Source organism: Somniosus microcephalus, chromosome 5 (assembly GCF_052327205.1).
Source record: "Somniosus microcephalus isolate GS21.2 chromosome 5, FLI_Smic_1.0, whole genome shotgun sequence".
Lineage (NCBI taxonomy): Eukaryota > Metazoa > Chordata > Chondrichthyes > Squaliformes > Somniosidae > Somniosus > Somniosus microcephalus.
In genome coordinates this window covers 84,580,620-84,601,137 of record NC_140991.1, presented here as the reverse complement: position 1 = coordinate 84,601,137, position 20,518 = coordinate 84,580,620, and positions in this window count along the sequence as shown.

Sequence of the window (20,518 nt, the reverse complement as noted above, 5' to 3'; positions counted from 1 at the left end):
CAATGTTGTAGTAGAGGATTGGGGGTGGGGGGGAGTAGAGATATTAGATAGTATAAAAATAGATAGAAAGGAAGTGTTAAATAGGTTGGCATCATTCAAAGTTAACAAGACACCTGGTTCAGATGGGATGCATCCTAGGTTGCTGTGGGAAGCTAGGGTGGAGATGAGAAGCTCTGACCACAATCTTCTTAGATATGGGAGTGGCGTCAGAGGACTGGAGGATTGCAAATGCTACACCCCTGTTCAAAAAAGGGGAGAGGGATAAACCTGGGAACTACGGGTCATTCAGTCTAATGTTAGTGGTGGGAAAACTACTAGAGGCCATTGTCAAGGACAAAATTAATTCACACTTGTAGAAGCATGGGCTAATAAGGGACAGCCAGCATGGATTTGTTAAAGGCAAATCGTATCTGACTAACCTGAATAAGTTCTTTGATGAAGTCACAGAGAGGGTTGATGAAGGTAGTGTAGTAGATATATATATGGACTTTCAAAAGGCATTTGATAAAGTAGCACAGACTTATTCAGAAAGCAGAAGCACATGTTATTAAAGGGAGGGTGGTAACTTGGGTATGTAATTGGCTAAGGGATAGGAGGCAGAGAGTAGTGGTGATTGGATGGTTATCTGACGGAAGAGAAGAATGCAGTGGGGTCCCTCAGGGGTCGGTATTAGAAACATTGCTTTTCTTGTTATATATAAATGACCTGGACTTGGGTATAGGGAGTATGATTTCAAAGCTTTTTGATGATACAAAACTTGGCAATGTAGCAAATAGTGAAAAGGATAGTAGTAGACTTCAGGAGGACATAGACAGACTAGTGAAATGGGCAGACACATGGCAGATGCAATTTAATGCGGATAAGTGTGAAGTGATACACTTTGAGAGAAATAACATGGAGAGGCAGTATCATCTAAGTACTATTTTGAGGGGGGTGCAAGGGCAGAGGGACCTGGGGCTGCATATTCACAAATTGTTGATGGTGGCAGGGCAAGTTGATAAGGCAGTTAAGAAAGTGTAGGATTCGCAAAATTGTACTTTATATTATAAAGGGTCGAATGGCAGAAGAGGCCATGATTTTAAAGACTATTTTAAAAGAAGCCCAGAAAAAGGGGCATTCAAAACGGCCACCAGATCCCGTGATCAACTTATTGGGACACTTTAAAATGGTTCCTGCAAATCCTCAGACAGCTTTGTGGATTCAGCCCAAAGTAAGTTCTGGAAGCCGTTTCTGAGAGAACGAAACCAGACACCCACATATACATATAGATTGGATACAGATCCAGTCGAGATCGGCCTGTAGATAAAGGCCATCTAAATGCTGACTCAGACAAAAGAGAACAGTTTCATATTCATGAGAAGAGCATCAAGGGCCTGTTAAGGACATCACCAGGACATTAAAAACAATGAAGGTCATTCCAGACCAGAGATGGCCCGTTACCGGCCATCCAAGAACAGTTTAAAATATAACAACTACCCTGTTGTGCAACAAGCCCGCCAAAAGTTAAACAAAGACTAACCTGATTTGGCGCGAGATAAGGGCTTCTGGAAAAGAAGTACAATTGTGAGAACACCCGGGTAGGAGAAGAAGAGGGAGAGAAGGACGACAGGGGACACGCTCTTCAGCTTTTCCCGCTTGCAGGCATGTCCAGCTTTTGAGCTGGGTAAAGAGGAGTCGCTTTGGGAGAAGATCAGTGGGACTCCTCCCCATCGACGAGGAGGAAGGAGAAGAAGACCAAACCGCCATCAAGAAGACTGTTCGAGCCGGCGTCCCGCCCCGGGGTTAAAACATCGGGAGATCATCGACCAACCCCGAGCCGTTGACGAAACGAGAGGCCCTCTCCAGGCTCGGGTGAAGAGACAAAATAAAATGACAGAAGCAGCCGGTGTCCAGCCGCCCCCGACCCCCACCTCAGGAGAGAGGTGAAGCACAGCTCGCTGGGGTTCCACGATCCACGTGGAGACGGGACGCCTGAAAGGACCAAACGCAGACTGGTTCAAAACCTTACACTTCCTAGTTGGATTGGTGAGCATGTTTCTGGCCCTCCATAATCAGATCTAGATAGGTTTAAGGGGGTGGATATTTAAGGGTATAATTAACATGAGTTGTTATCCCTCGATGTTCCGTGTGTTTCCCTATTTCATGATGATTCTTGTAGAGTATAATATGCCTGTATTTGCCTTAGTTAGTATTGTGTCGTTATGATTTGTTTGTGTTTTTCCCTCCCATGTACTCTCTTATTTGCTTGCATTTGATTTGTGTTTCCATTTGCAATAAAATTCCATTTCATTTCATCAAACTTGGTCTGTAAGAGTTTTCTCTACATTGTAGTTCCTGCCCCAAAGTCCAGAGTACAGAATCTAAGGGGCGAGTGGGTCGAACCACTCAAGGTTTTACTGTGCAAGAGAGAGAGGCCTCTAGAGAGAGAAACCTCTGCGATCTAAAACCCCTTACAGAAAATGGCGACTGCGGCAGGACTCTGGCAGCAGGATTGCAATGTAATAGATCCAAGTTTGAATGGTCGAAATGCAATGGATGAGAGGATAGCGGATTATGTCTTTGTCAAGGTAAATCTCACTAAGCAGTGGATTTCCGATCTCTTACTGGATGGGCGTCCGGTGGACGCAGCCATCAGGTGGACAGAGAGCAAAGAGCATAAGAAGTCAGTGGAGAAGGCAGTGTGGCTGATGTGTTACAAGAAGCAGGTCCAGATCTTGGACTGGGTCGTTGCAGCACAGGCAGCCAGGATCACAACCTAAGCAGCAGAGATAGAGGAAAAGGCCATGGGTGGGGAAAAACTCATCACAGCGCTTCAAGCGCTGAATCAGGAACGCCAAGTGGTAGCTAGTCAACATCAGGCTAGGATAGAGTACCTGGAGTGTCAGGTTACTGAGGCAAAGATCAATGAAACGAGAATCCGGGAGAAAAACGCCCGCCTCGCACAACAGCTAAGAGCGCAGGAGGAGAGAGTAGTGGAGGTTAAGGCAGCTTACAAGCTAGCCCTCGAGCACGGGTTTGAGAGCACAGACCACGGCCCCTGCCAAAAGACCATAGAGGACCTAAGAACGGCCCTGGTTAAGGCAAAAGGCATGGTGTGTCTCGTCAGCCCGAAAGCCAGTCACATGGACTTTTTAAAGGAATCAAAACAGCCGATTCCAGCTGAAGTAGTTGTGGTACCAGCCACCGAGCCCTCAGCACCGCCGAGCTATAGTGAGACTTGGCCGGAAAAACAGGGGGTGGTAAAAGAGGAGGTAGCCGAGGTGGAATGTGAGGAAGAACAGCCACTGGTAACAAAGCCGGGACCGGCACCAATGTGTCCCGCACCAGAGGTTCGGTCCCAACGCCGCCAATGGTGATGTCGGACCCCACCAGAACCAGCTCGTGGTGCCATATGCTGCCCCGCAACTAAGGTCCATGGTGAGCCACCTCACACGACTCACAGTAAAGGGAGATCCCTCGATTCATTTCAGGGAGATAGAGGAAACAGCAGCCATTAATGACTGTGATGAACAGGAACAGGTGAAACTGTTGCTTTTCTCCCTGGATTGCACAATCCTTCAGTGCCTCTCAGATGAGAGTAAGAGGGGACGGAAAGGGTATACGGATCTCAGGGAAGAAGTTTTAGAAGTAATGGGAGTGGACGACGGTAGTCCGTTCGACCGTGTGGAAGGGACCGTGCAGCTATCTGGAGAACCCCCACGGGTTTTCGCAGCGAGGCTGTGGCCAGTGTATCGACGCAGCTGTCCGGGCATGCCTGAATGGGTTGCAATGAACGACAAACAGCGGGTTCATTGGCTCCGTTGCTTGGTTACCAACAGCTTGCCGCAGATATGGGCCCTAGCCAGATCTTGGTTTGATCCCCAAGGTCCCGGTGTCACGGAGGAGACGGTGCTCCGCCAGCTCAACGTTACGTATAAGAATTGTAGAGGTCAGGAAACACCTCCTCAGAAGGGAAAGGTGCATGAGGCAAAACCCGCAGCCCCAAGCAAGAAGGAGTGGCGTCAGGAGGGGAATCGCCCTGCCCAAGCCAAGCTCAATTGCTACGGGTGTGGGAAGGATGGACATTGGTGCAAGGACTGTAGAAATCCGTGGAAGGATAATAAGGGAAAATTTCCCGCAGCCCAAGCCCAAGCCCAGACCGCCGCCCCAGCACCAGCCCAAACCCAAGCTGTAGCTCCTGCCCCAGCACAAGGAGCTGGTGCAGTTATGGATCCCGCTGCGATTGAATCAATCATAGAGACAATGCGGTCTCTGATGATTTCGCAGGGGAAGATAGCCGTCACCACTGGTCTTGTCGCTCCCGAAACCCCGACCGCTGTGCCCACATGACTAGAGCCAGCGCAGCCTGTCGACCTGTGTCCTCTAGAAAGACATGCATAGGAAGAGACCTCCTGTAAAATGGAGGAATACCTGCGGTGCCAGGTTGGGGAGGCTAAGTTAGTTGAGCAGGCTTTAAGGGAGGAGAACGCTAGGTTAACAGCGAGGGCTGGCAGTTTAAAGGGTCAGCTAAGGGCTTGTAAATGGTTTCACATCAATCAGTGCAAACTGTTTAAGCCGGGTGCAAGAGTACCAGCAACCGAAGCCAGGTCTGAGGGTAAAGATCCTCAGCCTGTGGCGTGCGATGAGTCAAAGACCACACAAGCTGGAACAGTAGCCTGCTTGGAAGGAGAAGCTGCCCCGCCCACCTGGGGGGAGGCTTCCCCTATGGCCTGGGACTCGGACGAGGAGGAGCCCGAACAGCAAGGCCCTGCCCTCGACACGATTCTGGAGGAGGTGGAGTCGGAGGACGGAGGTCCCGCCCTCGACTCAAGCGTGGGGGATGTAGAAATTGGGGGCGGAGGTTCTCCACCTGTAGGGACAGGTGAGGAGGAGTCGCCTGCCACAGACCCAAATCCCGAAGGGGCGGAGCCTGAGGGGAGGGAGCCGAAGCCCACAGTCGTGGAAGAGCCACGGGCTGTGAGAGCTAAAGTCCCACCCGAAAGTCCACTCACCAAGGGAGCCGACCCAAATCCCGAAGGGGCGGAGCCTGAGGGGAGGGAGTCGAAGCCCACAGTCGTGGAAGAGCCACGGGCTGTGAGAGCTAAAGTCCCACCCGAAGGTCCACTCGCCAAGGGAGCTGACCCAAATCCCAAAGGGGCGGAGCCTGAGGGAAGGGAGCCGAAGCCCACAGTCGTGGAAGAGCCACGGGCTGTGAGAGCTAAAGTCCCACCCGAAGGTCCGTTCGCTAAGGGAGCCATGCCCAAAGTACCTCTTCGCAGGTCGACTCGAACGCCTCAGCCGATAAAACCTTGGCCCGATTCCCCCGTTCTCAGCAAACGCCGACTTGAGAAATCCCTGACAAAACGCAGTCCCCAATCGGCAGCAAAAGACTGCGGGGAACCCAAGCCACAGGTCACTGCAGCCCCACCGCAGGGAGCGGCAAGCTGCAGTCCAACCAGGGATTAGGCAAGCCGCCCGGGGACGGGCGGCGCTGTACATAACTTAAGTTTAAGTTTTAAGTTTAAGGTGTGTAAATATTAAATGATAAGAATTATAAGTAGTTTTAAATCTGCTCGGTATGTGTGCTATTTTGGATCGAGGTTGAAAGACCCGATCATGCCTTCACCTAAGCCAGAATCTCTCGGGAGCCTGGCGGCATTATTTAATTTGTTGCAGGAACCAGGAGAAAGATGAGAGGGATCCTCGTCGCGTTCATGATGATCGGATGGAGCTGGGCCTATCGGGGCCGCACTAAGGACGCCACCATTTATGGGTGCTCTGGCAGCAGAGGCCCCGTCGCGACTGATGGAACCGGCCCACGGGACGCTGAAGAGACTGCCATATACTTCCATGAAGGGAGATGGCCAGGCTGGCTGGGGTCGAACTCTACTGAATACTCCAGCCAGATGGGGTTCGCATACAGAGAAATGTCTCTGATGTGCCCCAGGGTGAGGATCATTGCACCAAGAATCAGCGTCACCGTGGGAAAAAGGATTTGTTTGAACTGTCTGGGACATGTACCTTTGAGTCACTGGTGGTGGCTCAGGAAACTGAGTAAGACCATGAAGAATTCCATGGTAGAATGGGAAAGACTGGGTAACAACACCCATCGGACTATTACGGGGACTCATGGGGGGTTGAGTGTCTGTTGGGACAAATGGTGGGAACCAGATGAGGGGATCTACATCTGTACGTGGGGTTCAGAACGCGCTTGCCCCACAGGCATCTCCATCTTTTTCCAAAGGCAGTGGCAGGATGCTGGACAAGGAATGAGGTGGGACGTCACCTCACGGGCGTGTGGAGTCCCATACTCTCAGATCCCAGTAAACGCCACTGAGCTCATCACCCGACCCCACAAGCCCCTGCCCACAATTCCGGTAGCTAAAGCCCTCAAGGAAGGGTGCCCCACCACAACAAAGGGACCCGGGAACGGATTGGTATTGGTACCCACAGGTCAGGTGCTGTATCAAGGGGTGCACTACGCGGTGGCTTCGGTGATTTTAAACCTCACCGAGGTGCGGTTGCCAGAGTGGTGCCCCAGGGAAACGGAGCAATTATACCAGGTCCTGTTAACAAACATGTTTAAACAGTTTTACGAATTCGATTTTGCCGATGTCGACAGAGCCGAATTGTACACCACACCACATGAGGTCTTGGACAGGATAGGGAGGCAAAGAAGGGGTGCAGTAAATGATATTTTCACAGCTTTTAATACAGGAACTTCCGTCATCAACACACTGGATGATGTGGAGCTGCAAACCCAGATCAATGGTTTGAAAACACAGTTAAGATAGATACTGACTGACGAGAATAAGGTAGTGGGTTCTGAGTTACATGAGGACCAGGCCATGACACTACACTTAAAAGAGATAATAGCTGAGCTGGAAAAACACGCCAAAATGGTAAATGCTCTCATCAGGGAGGATCGGAAGGCGTCCGATCAGGCTGCGCAGAACGAAGCTTGTGTGCTATACGGGCCGTGGTTACTGGGCGAGGGCCGCAGTAACCTGGAGGATTTGAAACAAGGTTTAGTCCCCTCCTGGATCAGCAACAAGCACCTCGCAGCCCTCCACCCTTTTGAGAATGCATTGAGTCCGTGCCAGCTCAGACTAGCTTCAGAGGCCTTCCCAGTCCCAGTGGACTGTGGACGGTCTAATCACACCATTATGGGTATAGTGGTAAGAATGCCGGTGATGGGAAAGACAGCTAAACCCGCCCTGGTATACAGGGTGGAGAACATTGGAGTCATTCAGGGGGTGCGCACATTCGCTACACAGGGGTCCCACCTTATGTCATTTGATGGGAGCATGCAATGACGGGTACTGACCTCTCGGGGTGCCGGAGCCGGGGAGCACACATCATCCTGTGTCCCCAGCACTTGAATGCCCATTCAAAACCACAGTGCGGGTTCAGAACTGCTGGCGCAAAGCCTATAAATTGCACCATGGAGGCAATGGCACAAGGCCATGTGCCCCCGCAGGTGGCATATATAGGAGGTGGGACATACTGTGTCACCACTGCAGCGCCCCACTACCAACATGGACAGCACGGTTGGTGTCCGGTTAGTGACAGCAGCTTCTGTTTCAAGCCCAGGGCAGAAGTTCAAGTGGCCCAAGAGCGAATTGTCCCCATTCCTGAACCTTCCACTGTTCACATCACTGTTAAAGAGAATTTCACCGATCTGTAGCGATTCGTTGCACATTTTGGATATATCATTCCCCCTCTCCCTGGACACCTCACCAAGATATTAAAAGCCGTTGTTGTTTCACAGAAACATTTCTATACACTGGAGCAGAAGACTTTAGAGATAGGGGCAAACATATTGGATATAGTGATCCCACTGTGGTGGGACCTGTTTACTAATATAGAAGTCCCTTCTTGGATTAGGATAGCCTCCCACATTCTTGTAGTATGCCAGGTTATCATTGTAGTTTGTTTACTGTTTGTACACTGTAAAAAGGTCAAACATTCGCAAAGGTATGAGAATAGAGGGGAATGGAGGGAGCATTATGTGCGGGTAGAAGAAGAGACACCCGTTTAGATTTTTGCTGCTTTGTATAAAGTTAAAGTTTTCCCTCCCTCCTCTGTATTATTTTTGACATGTATTCATGTACATTTTTGATTTTTCATGTGTGTGTACTTTATTTTTTCTTATTGAAGTTTATTAGATGTGTTGTTATTATTAAAAGGTAGTGTGTATGCATCAGGTGATGTAGGGGTATAAGGCCCCCCCTCCACGCCTGGAAGTAAGTTGTCAGATTTTAACTCCAAGGTATTGCCATCTATAGATGCTTAATGTACACTAGGTTTTTTTCTGAAATGGGAAATGCATGTGTCATGGGGTCATAGATAGGTATATACTGGGGATGGTTAGATTGTGGGAAGTCAGAAAATTTTGCTCACCCAGAATTATGATACTTCAAGCAAGTTACAGTATCATCAGGGGGGAGTGTAGGATTCGTAAAATTGTACTTTATATTATAAAGGGTTGAATGGCAGAAAAGGCCATGATTTTAAAGACTATTTTAAAAGAAGCCCAGAGAAAGGGGCATTCAAAATGGCCGCCAGACCCCGTGATCAACTTATTGGGACGCTTTAAAATGGTTCCTGCAAATCCTCAGACAGCTTTGTGGATTCAGCCCAAAGTAAGTTCTGGAAACCGTTTCTGAGAGAACGAAACCAGACACCCACATATACATATAGATTGGATACAGATCCAGTCGAGATCGGCCTGTAGATAAAGGCCATCTAAATGTTGACCCAGACAAAAGGGAACAGTTTCATATTCATGAGAAGAGCATCAAGGGCCTGTTAAGGACATCACCAGGACATTAAAAACAATGAAGGTCATTCCAGACCAGAGATGGCCCGTTACCGGCCATCCAAGAACAGTTTAAAATATAACAACTACCCTGTTGTGCAACAAGCCCGCCAAAAGCTAAACAAAGACTAACCTGATTTGGCGCGAGATAAGGGCTTCTGGAAAAGAAGTATAATTGTGAGAACACCCGGGTAGGAGAAGAAGAGGGAGAGAAGGACGACAGGAGACACGCTCTTCAGCTTTTCTCGCTTGCAGGCATGTCCAGCTTTTGAGCTGGGTAAAGAGGAGTCGCTTTGGGAGAAGATCAGCGGGACTCCTCTCCATCGACGAGGAGGAAGGAGAAGAAGACCAAACCGCCATCAAGAAGACTGTTCGAGCCGGCGTCCCGCCCCGGGGTTAAAACATCGGGAGATCATCGACCAACCCCGGGCCGTTGACGAAACGAGAGGCCCTCTCCAGGCTCGGGTGAAGAGACAAAATAAAACGACAGAAGCAGCCGGTGTCCAGCCACCCCCGACCCCCACCTCAGGAGAGAGGTGAGGCGCAGCTCGCTGGGGCTCCACGATCCACGTGGAGACGGGACGCCTGAAAGGACCAAACGCAGACTGGTTCAAAACCTTGCACTTCCTAGTTGGATTGGTGAGCATGTTTCTGGCCCTTCACAATCAGATCTAGATAGGTTTAAGGGGGTGGATATTTAAGGGTATAATTAACATGAGTTGTTACCCCTCGATGTTCCGTGTGTTTCCCTATTTCATGATGATTCTTGTAGAGTATAATATGCCTGTATTTGCCTTAGTTAGTATTGTGTCGTTATGATTTGTTTGTGTTTTTCCCTCCCATGTACTCTCTTATTTGCTTGCATTTGATTTGTGTTTCCATTTGCAATAAAATTTCATTTCGTTTCATCAAACTTGGTCTATAAGAGTTTTCTCTACATTGTAGTTCCTGCCCCAAAGTCCAGAGTATAGAATCTAAGGGGCGAGTGGGTCGAACCACTCACGGTTTTACTGTGCAAGAGAGAGAGGCCTCTAGAGAGAGAAACCTCTGCGATCTAAAACCCCTTACAAAAGCATATGGGACACTTGACTTTGTAAATAGGGGCATTGAATACAAAAACAAGGAAGTCATGCTAAACCTTTACAAATCACTGGTTAGGCCTCAGCTGGAGTATTGTGTACAATTCTGGGCACCACACTTTAGGAAGGATGTTAAGGCCCTGGAGAGGGTACAGAGGAGGTTTACCAGGATGATACCAGGAATGAGGGACTTCAGTTATGTGGAGAGATTGGAGAGCTGGGATTGTTCTCCTTGGAGCAGAGAAGGTTAAGGAGAGACCTAATAGAAGTACTCAACATAATGAGGAGTTTTGATAGAGCAAGAAGGGAGAAACTATTTCCTCTGGCAAGTGAGTCGGTAATCAGTGGTCATAGATTTAAAATAATTGACAAAAGAACTGGAGGGGAAATGATGAGAATTTATTTCGCACAGAGGGTTGTTATGATGTGGAATGCACTATCTGAGAGGGTGGTGGAATCAGATTCCAAAGGAACTTTCAAAAGGAAATTAGACATGCACTTGAGGAGAACTAATTTGCAGGGTTATGGGGAAAAAGCTGGGGCGTGAGATTAAATTCGACAGCTCTTTCAAAGAGCCAGCACTGGCACAACAGTCTGAATGGCCCCTTTCTGTGCTGTAAGATTCTATGATACAGCTTTGGGGACAAATCACATTCTTAAAAAATACATCTGCAACTTTAAGGGACAGCAGCATCTAGGGCTGTACATTAATTGTAAAGCACTTTCCTAATGTCTACATAAAAAATATAATTATGAATGTATTTTAAACGATGTTTGGAATTTCCGGCCCACATGAAGGTCCATTTTTCCAGGCTGCTCTGGAGACATTACTGACAAAGAGAAGCTGCCTGTGTTCCCATTCAGCTCAATTTTAACAGAGATTGCAATGTTAGATTGGTGTTGGAGCTTCCTGACCCTGAGAGCACAGACACCATCTGTTGCATAAGCTGCCTATCAATATTAGAATTATTTGTCCTACTAGTTGCTGTTGTGTACTATGGCCTACAGACAAATACAGTGAGGGTGAAATCCATATTGAAGTCAATGGAAAAGAAAATCGGACGGACTGTAAAACGGGCTGCCAATGCGCTATTGCCTGTTTTGTGTTATCGCCCAAGACAAATTTTACCCCAAGTGTGCATCTCTTCCTGTAACTACCTTTCTGCTTATATCCCACTTCCTAATTGGGTCTTTTTCTTTATGTTTGTCTAGCACATTTTGTGCCTCCCTCTCTCTGTAAGCCTCTCACGCTTTCACTCGTCATCATCTCTGTATCGCTGTGTTTGTCTACAACTCTTTTCCTCACTCTTTCCCCTTTTGTGTTATGTCTTTCCTTTAACAAACTCAACACCATCCAGAATAAAGTAGTCCCCTTGATTGGTACACCACCCACTGCCATAAACATTCACTCCCTCCACCACCGGCGTACCGTGGCTGCAGTGTATACCATCTACAAGATACACTGCAGCAACTCGCCAAAGCTTCTTCACCTAGAAGGACAAGGGCAGCAGGTGCATGGCAACACCACCACCTCCAACTTTCCCTCCAAGTCACATACCTTGGATATATATCGCCAATCCTTCACTGTCGCTGGGTCAAAATCCTGGAACTCCCTACCCAACAGCATTGTGGGAGCAACTTTGCCAGCACCTTCTCAAGGGCAACGAGGGATTGGCGATAAATGCTGGCGATAGCCACATCCCGAGAATGAGTTTTAAAAAATTGTCATTGAAAACAGCTATTTAAAGATAGGAAAAAAAATAAGGGTGTGATTTTCTGACTAACAGGAATTAAAACACTTTCATCATTCAAAAGGCACCAAATTCTACTGTCCTAGCAGGGATGATGAACAGCTGCTTAAGTGGAATCCAGAAGGAGATCGAGATGACTGAGAATGCAAATTGCTTATTTTAGCCAAACATTTCACGAGATATAAAGACACGTTCTTTGGAACTCTACCAACATTACCTACTTTATAGCAGGAAACATATGTATGAATTATGTTTGTGCGAAAAGTCTAAAATTCATTGCATACAACAGGACTGTAGAAAATACAGTCACAGCTTGGGAAAGAAATTAAATGCACAAAAGTCTAAAGCACATCAAGAAGTTCCACTGCTAAAAGCACTTGCGTAGTGGTAGGGAAGGACAGAAAGAAGAATTTGAAAGAACATGTATTTATATAAGTGCCATTTCCATCATCGGGGTTTTCTAAAGTGCTTTACAGCCAATGAATTACTTTTGAATAGTCGCTGTTCTGTAGGCAAACCCAGGAGTCAATTTGTGCACTGCAAGGTTCCACATATAGCAATGAGATAAATGACTGGTTAATCTGTATTGCTGGTTTTGGTTGAAGGATAAATCTTGGCCAGGACTCTGGAAGAGGCTGTTCTTCAAATATCACCACAGGATTTTTTACATCCACCTGAAGAGGCAGACAGGGCCTCTGTTTAACATCTCATCTGAAACATGGCACCTCCCACAGTGCAACGCTCCATCAGTACTACACTGAAGTGTCAGCCTGGTTTATATGCTCAAGTCCTGCAATGGGTTAGGAACCCATACCCTTCTGATCTAGATGTAAACCACTAGCACGTAGCCAGGCTAACACTTGCAAAACTATTCAAACTAGTCTTAAAGGGAGACATGCACCCCAGAGTCCCAGTAGTCTGTAAGTTTACACTTTCTAAAAGAAAGACTTGCATTTATATAGCGTCTTTCACGACCACCGGACGTCTCAAAGCACTTTACAGCCAATGAAGTACTTTTGGAGTGTAATCACTATTGTAATGTGGCAGCCAATTTGCTCACAGTAAGCTCCCACAAACAGCAACGTGATAATAATCAGGTAATCTGTTTTTGTTATGTTGATTGATTGAGGGATAAATGTTGGCCAGGACACTGGGGATAACTCCCCTGCTATTCTTTGAAATAGTGCCTTGGGATCTTTTACATCCACCTGAGAGAGCAGAAAGGGCCTCAGTTTAACGTCTCATCCAAAAGACAGCACCTCCAGCAGTGCAGCACTCCCTCAGCACTACGCTGGAGTGTCAACCTAGATTTATGTGCTGCAAGTCCCTGGAGTGGGACTTAGAACCCATAACCTTCTAACTCAAAGGCAAGTATGCTACCCACTGAGCCACAGCTGACACTGTGCTAAACAACGTCCCAGTAATGTGAAAGTAGTTGGAAATCATTCATTTAAACAGCACAGCAACAGCATTTTGTAAAATCTTGAATACACATACAGAAAGCTTTTTGCAAATATTAACCTATACATAATACCGTAGGCGGGCACGGTGTCTGCACAGCCTTTCTTCAGTCCTATGTTTAGTCCATCAACATAAAGCACATAATGTCCTTCTTCCCTCAATAATAACCCACTCGGAGGGCAAGAAATCCAGTGGGCAGGGCAGTTGCGGTGTACAGCTCAACTATTGCCACCCAGGGAAGGGAGTGTACATGGTGCTACAGAAGGAAAATAAATCCTACTCATATTGCAGTACATAACAATGTGGGGGAATTGTCAGCTTCAGTGCAGAATACCTCCATGTATCTCAGACTGGTATAGACCCTCCTTTTAACTGTGGTATTCAGAACAATTTAAATTGCCATTCAGATTTCTGCTAGGCAGAAAATAACCTCCTAAAAGTCTACCTTCCTCATACACAAAAATAGAAATAAATGAAGTTGCATCTGGGAATATAAAATAACAAACCAAGCTTAAATGTTAGGAAAATGGAAGATCAAAATAAAATGTTGCATCTTGCAGACTTGTGCAGTGTTATGTATCGCCAGTTACATAATTCCTTTTAAATTTAGATTAAGTTTAACAGCAGCTTGCATTTAAATAAAACACTCCTCACATAAAAGAAACATCTTAGAACACTTTACAAGGGGAAAGGTGGACACAGAGCAGGGAAGGGGGAAAGTCGGGTGAGGAAAAGAGACCAAAGATATGATTGAAGAGATGAGTTCTTACAAGGCTTTTGAAGAAGAGAGATCGTGACACAAAATAGTTCTGGAAGAAAACTCCAGAAAGCAGAGGCGGAGTCACCAAAGGACTGACCTTTGACGCTGAAGTAAAGGAAATGGGAAAAGAACAGGAAACCAGAGTCAGAAGAAAAGAGCTTGGACTAGGATGTGTGGCTGGAGCTCAATCAGATATGGTAGAGTGAGGTTTGAAAATGAGGACTAGAATTTTGAAGCTGATTTGCTGGGGCACAGGGAAGCCAGTGTTTAGCAAGGATGGGGGTAATGGTTGTGCAGGATTTTGTACAGGAGAGGACTTGGGTCAGAATTTGGAATTAGGTGTAATCTGTAAATGGAGGTAGAGTGATCAATGGAGAAGAATATATGCAGAATAAATCATTGAGCTGATGAATGTATTGATTAGGGTTTTAGCAGCAGAGCAGTTGGAAGAAGGTAGGGTTGTAAATAGGCAAAGTTCTGGAAGTAAAATAATTTGATCTTAGCAATAGATTGAGCTTGAAATAAAAGGACTGGCTTAGGGTTAAGTAGAACTGCGAGTCTGTATACCACCAGATTTAGCCTAAGAAGGCAACTGGGGGAGTTGACAAGAGTTGGAAGCCAAAAAGTGTTATTTCAGTTTTGCAAATTAACCTGCAGGAACTTTTGACTCATTCCAGGCTTGATATTGATAGACACTCGGATAGCACAGTACCAGCCTTGAGTCAAATGGTAGTAGTGGAAATGTAGATTTGAGTATTTTTGGTGTATGTGTGGATGTTGACTCATGCTGGTGAATGTCATCTCCAAGGGGGTAGTATGTAAATGGAGAACAAGAGGGTGCTGTGAAATTGTTAGTTGGGGCTTTTTCTAACACTTTTCTCTCATCAAAATGATTTAGCAATAGCTTCCGTGTGCAGATTGTGTCCATTATGAACTGAAAACTGTGTCTTTTATTCTCTGCCATACTAAGTATTGTAGCCTAGGTCCAATAATTAACCTTCATCATAGTAAAAAGATATGTGGAAAGTATGTAGAATGCCCACTATGGCTGGAATTTTACCGGCGCTGAGAGGGAGGGATCGGACGCGGGTCAGCTGTCAAAATAGAAAAGATTGACAGTGGGTCGGGAACCTGTTGTCAAACCGCCTCCACGCGAGTTTACCAGGTGTCGGGCCTGTCAGCGCTGAACAGACCGGCCACCAAGCGGTGGGGGAGACAATTTAGATCATTAAATGCATTGTTAAGAGGCAATTAAGCCTTATTTTAAGCTTACCTTTAGATTTTTAGAGTTCGCTAACGGCTTCCCCACTGCTTGGGGATCACGTCAGGTAAGGAGGTTGGGTGTTGTGTCAGCATGGGATGATTTACTAAATTAACAGCTACAAATGGTCTATAAAAGCTCCCATTTCATAAGTCTTCATTTTTCAAGGTTAGAAGCTCTTGCTTACTGCATTTGGAAGACAGATTGAGGTTTATGCAGCTTGTAAGTGTTTGGAGCAAACTCTCTATCCAGTGTCACCTCATTGGAACAAGCTCTCTCACCATTGACAGATTGCTTCTGTCATCTCAACCTCACCTGCCATCTACTCCATCAGCATTGGTGCCCTTGAAAAATCTCACCTTGGTCCTCAGAATCCCACCACGATCAGCCCCAACACCAGCAGCACCAACATCAACACCAATCTTCTCTGTAATCAACAGATGCTGCACAGGACAGAGGGCATCAGCACCCAACCACATTGCTGCCCAGGTGCTAGGGATGGCCTCACCATAGCCAGATTTACTTCACTTGACGCTTCACACCCTGGCTGCCACATGATGCGCCAGGTTGACACCACCCCACACCAACACCATAAAGCATCCCTACGATGCCCAAGCCATTCCTTTCACACTCATCACCATTGCGGGGGATACCGTTATGTCTCACCATTCACTGCAACTCACTAAGCCACTTCCAAAGGTGCATACAAATCTGTCCCAGAATGAAAAGTGTTGAAAATAAAGATTTCAATGTTTGACAGCACATTACCAGAAACTTCACATGAACATTGGCTAAAACACTGAAGTGCCTACTCTTGTGTGTTGTTAGTTGGTATGTTTGCAGTAGGATAAGGGTGAGTGTGAGGGGTGGCTCATGAGATGGGAAAGTGATAATGTAGATAGAAAGGGATGGGTGGAGGTGCAAGGTAAGTTGGTGTGTGTAAAGATGTGCAGGAGTAGGGTAGAGAAGGCAGAGTGATGGGGATGTGATGAGTGGCACAGCAGGATGAGGTTGAGTGTGGCTTTGCAGTAATGTTTCATGATCTACTGAGATCATTGAAAGGCTTGCGCCACTGCAGCCTGGTCCTCCTGACGACATCCCTGCTTGTGTCCTCCTCTGCAATGTGCAACCAGGCTGGGTTGGTCTCCTGGGGAGGTGTCTCCCGCCCCTGAGAAGGGAAGAGGACCATAAGCATATGGAGGGAGTCATGGGAGAGGCTGGGTGCAGGCGTGCACCTTTGTGCAGTGCTTGTCAGTGTTTGCGCACCTCAATGCTGTAGAACACTGACAGCACAACTGTCAAAATCAATTTGGACATGGCCCCTTTAAGGAAACCGGCTGATGACACGTCAGCAAATGACATCATCAGACCCGCTTCCTTTTAATTGGCCGGGCGGGCTTAACAAGCCCAATCAACGTAAAATCACTTGGAGAGAGTGGGCTGGAGCAGGCAGCGGGCTGGGACCAAGCTACCAACCCCAGCCGCCTCGGTCGGCGAAATCGCGGCCTATGTCTCTCGTCAACTCGGAAGGTGGAAATTAACACAATACTAGATCATATTGTACTCGCTAAACTACTGACCAAATTTGTTTACAATTAAATGATGCACAAAAGCAAAAATGCAGACAAAATACAAAACTGCAAACTGACAGTGAGAGAGATCTGGTGAGGTCCAAAAGGGGTGATTTTATCCTGTTCAAGTGTTAGCCTTTTTGTGACTAAAGCATGGCATCGTAACAATTCAGAAAGGAGTACACCAGTGCTCATTAGATTACCCATCCAACATGCCACAAAATTACCTTGATGCATTTCCAAATCTAATAATCCTAAATCCTGTTTGCTGCTACATTTTTGAACCTCATCAGTTTCTTATTGCACCATTGCTGCTAGTAATCTATCCCATTTTGTTCATCACCCCTTTACTGTAGAAATATTGACTGGATTTTACTATTTCCTTTTGTCAACTGTAATTTGCACCTATGGTCCTTTGTTCTTGAATTTTGTATATGACAGGGGAATGTATGTGAATCCACATTCAGTGCAGTAAATATTTCATTCACATTTTCAACCTTAGTAAACATAATGCAGCCTTCGGATGGGTCTTCCAGGTGCTGCACTGTCGGAGTTGCTGTTCTTTGGGTGAGACGGTAAACCGAGGTCCCGTCTGTCTTCTCAGCCATCCCATGGCACTAGTTCGAAGAAGAGCTGGGGATACTCCCCGGTGTCCTGGCCAATATTTATCCCTCAACTAACATCACTAGCAGTATGTACCATCTAAAAGATGCACTGCAGCAACACACCAAGGCTTCTTCGGTAGCACCTCCCAAACGCGCAATCTCTACCACTTAGAAGGACGTGGGCAGCAAGCGCATGGGAACACCATCACCTGCAAGTTCCCCTCCTCGCACACTATCCTAACTTGGAACTACCATTCCTTCATCGTCTCTGGGTCAAAATCCTTGAACTCCCTCCCTAACAGCACTGTGGGGGTACCTTCACCACATGGACTGCAGTGGTTCAAGGCGGCGGCTGATCACCACCTTCTCGAGGGCAATTAGGGACGGGCAATAAATGCTGATCTTGCCAGCGACGCCCACATCACAGAAACAAATAAAAAAATCTAAAACAGATTATCTGGTCATCATCACATTGCTGTTTGTGAGACCTTGGTGTGTGCAATTGGCAGCCACGTTTCCTACAATACAACAGTGGCTACGCTTCAAAAATTGGCTATAAAGCACTTTGGGATGTCCTGAGGTCATGAAAGGTGCTTTATATAAATGCAATTCTTTCTTCTTTTCTTTTAGAATTGTTAGGCGTGAAATACATGGGCCCAGATTTTGCGGTGGGTAATGACGGTGCACTGTCAGCATTCGCTGTGCTTACCCCTCTAAAACTGACCGCAACTTCAGGATTAAGCGCATGCACATCGAAATGCAGAAATCCTGAAGTTGCAGTCAGTGATTCACTGCTCCGACACAGGCTGCGCTGTGGCCCACCTCCTCCCATAGCCGGCAATCAGCAAAATCAGTGTAGCTGATGAAAACTTGAGCTTTTCTGCACTAAAATTGCTGTTAAATACCCCATTAAATGTTAGGCTTTGTTGGAATAGGTGTAACTGGCATTTTAACAGCATATTGACTGTGAAACAACCGTTCTGGCCCTGAAAAACTAATTTTTATATTTATGGAATGTCAAATTTCTTCATTATGATAAAAATTACAATTTTTTTTAAAAGTGTGTTCGTGATATTTCAGCTTCTACCTTATCCCCATGTGAAAGGCCCAATCTTTATTTCGCTCACTAACCTTTTATAAAATGTCGAGAAACCTCAAGTTTTCGCAAAAGAGATCGCGAGATCTGTGGCCAGCTTTCTTCGAGGTCAGCGGCGAGCATCTTTGCTTTGTCACTGACCGCAAATTACGGGCCACGATCTCAGAGATCTCAGAGTGTAGTTATTCAGTGGGTAGCAGATACTATCACAGAGCAAAAAAAAACCTATCAGCCAGCCCTGAGACATGCATCTAGTTTATTTTATCATAGAAAGCCAATTTTTTTTAAAGCCAAGTATGGGAGGGGGAAACTGATCTTCGAGCGTGAAATGGGGGCAAAAATTTCCAATATCACGGGGTTATGTCCCTGCCCCAAGAACGCCTGAAAAATATCCAATGCCATCGGATTATATATTTAATTCATACAGAAATTAGAGTTTTGGAGCTAGGAGGCAGATGAAGTATCCTTGAGCAAGCATTTTAAATTTATGCTTATTCTTGCTATTTAAAACAATATAAAAACAACAAAAAAAATCCTACTTTTGTCAAGGATCAGACCCTAGGGCACACTAGAGGTGAAAGGTTGAGCATGGAGTGGAAACCATTTGAAAAGCTATTATGATTGCATTGGGACAGATTGGAGGGTAAAAGTGGGAGCAGTACTGTGGAGATGGGACTAGAGGAGAAATGTTGGCAAAGAATGAAATAATCAACTTTGTACAAGACAGCAGAGGGATTGAGAAGAACGATAATGGACAGCGAGGCATGGTACAATCACTCAGGGTGTCATTGGAGACTTTGACCAGGGCTATCTTGGTTCTATGGCAGGTAAGAAATTGGATTGGAAGGGCTTGAACAGGGAGCAGTGAGTGGGTAGTTAAGAATCAGCAATATGCTGAAGCACGCTGGAGAGAATGTGAGATATGGTGGTGATTTGAGGAAATTGAGGTGTCAATGGTGGGAATTTTAAGATGACAATGGTTTTGAAAAGAGCGTGGACACAGCCAAAAGGTGGGGATAGATTGATAATATTGGCAAGCATACAATCAAAGAGAAATAAGTAGTCAGGAGTTGGGTTGAGGGAACAGATGGTGGGCTTCATGGAGAGGAGTTTGATGAGGGCTTGATGGGGTAGAAACTGCAGGGTGAAGGAGGGATATTTTAGGAAGGGGGGAAAGAAGAGTGAGCAGTGAGGAAGAAAAGTAAAGAGGAGGCAGAGTGATTGATCTAAATTTTGCATACAACTAAATGCATGAGCTCCTCAAATGTAATGTCAGAGGTCATAATGGAAAGTGTGCATGAGGGAGGTTGAATGAGGCAATTTGTGGCAAAAAGGAATCTGGGGTCATCTTTACTCTTAAAGATGAGCCTGGAGTAATCGGAGGATTTGACTGAAGAGAGTGGCAATACTGTTCAACGTGGTCAAGCAAGATCTGGTGTTGTACAGTCAGGATGGTTGTATACCACATACGCAATAGTCTAATGTCCAATGATCCTTCATTGTATCAAGGGAATTGTGGGGGTGGGAGATTGCCCGAGAGCTGGTGGGGATGAGAGCATAAAAGGTAGACACAAGGCAGTTATGGAGCATAACCAAGGTAGTGTAAATTCAGCAAACTCTATATCCAGTCAGATTGCTATCTGCTGCACTGGTTCAGTGTTTCTTATTAACTATGCCACTCTTCACATCTGTTGAATTTGTCTCCATTTGCTCTGAAATCAGGTTCATCTTTCTTATGAAGTCACATTGCATTATGTCAGAACCTAATCTCTTTATTCGACTCATCTTTCAAGCTATTGCTTTGCCTGCATTATTGGTGTTCTGCTCCTGCTTGCCTAGTCCCTAACCTCGTATCTTTCAATCTTCATTCCTCCTGGACTTATATTTGTGCCAACGCTCTCTCCACCACCCGAACCGTTGGAACTTTCGGAGCTTTCAAGTACTTGAAGAATTTCTTTTATATCTCGAGAGAAAAGACATTTAATATGTCAACTTGACTCCTTTCAACAATTGAAATCTAGTATCTCATATTTTTTCCTTTTCTTTTTAATATGGACACGACTGCTGCCAACGAACTGGAAGCAGTCTGTACATGCGCACTGCCGCTTCGTCATGGGAGCGAGTTCGCTAAAAA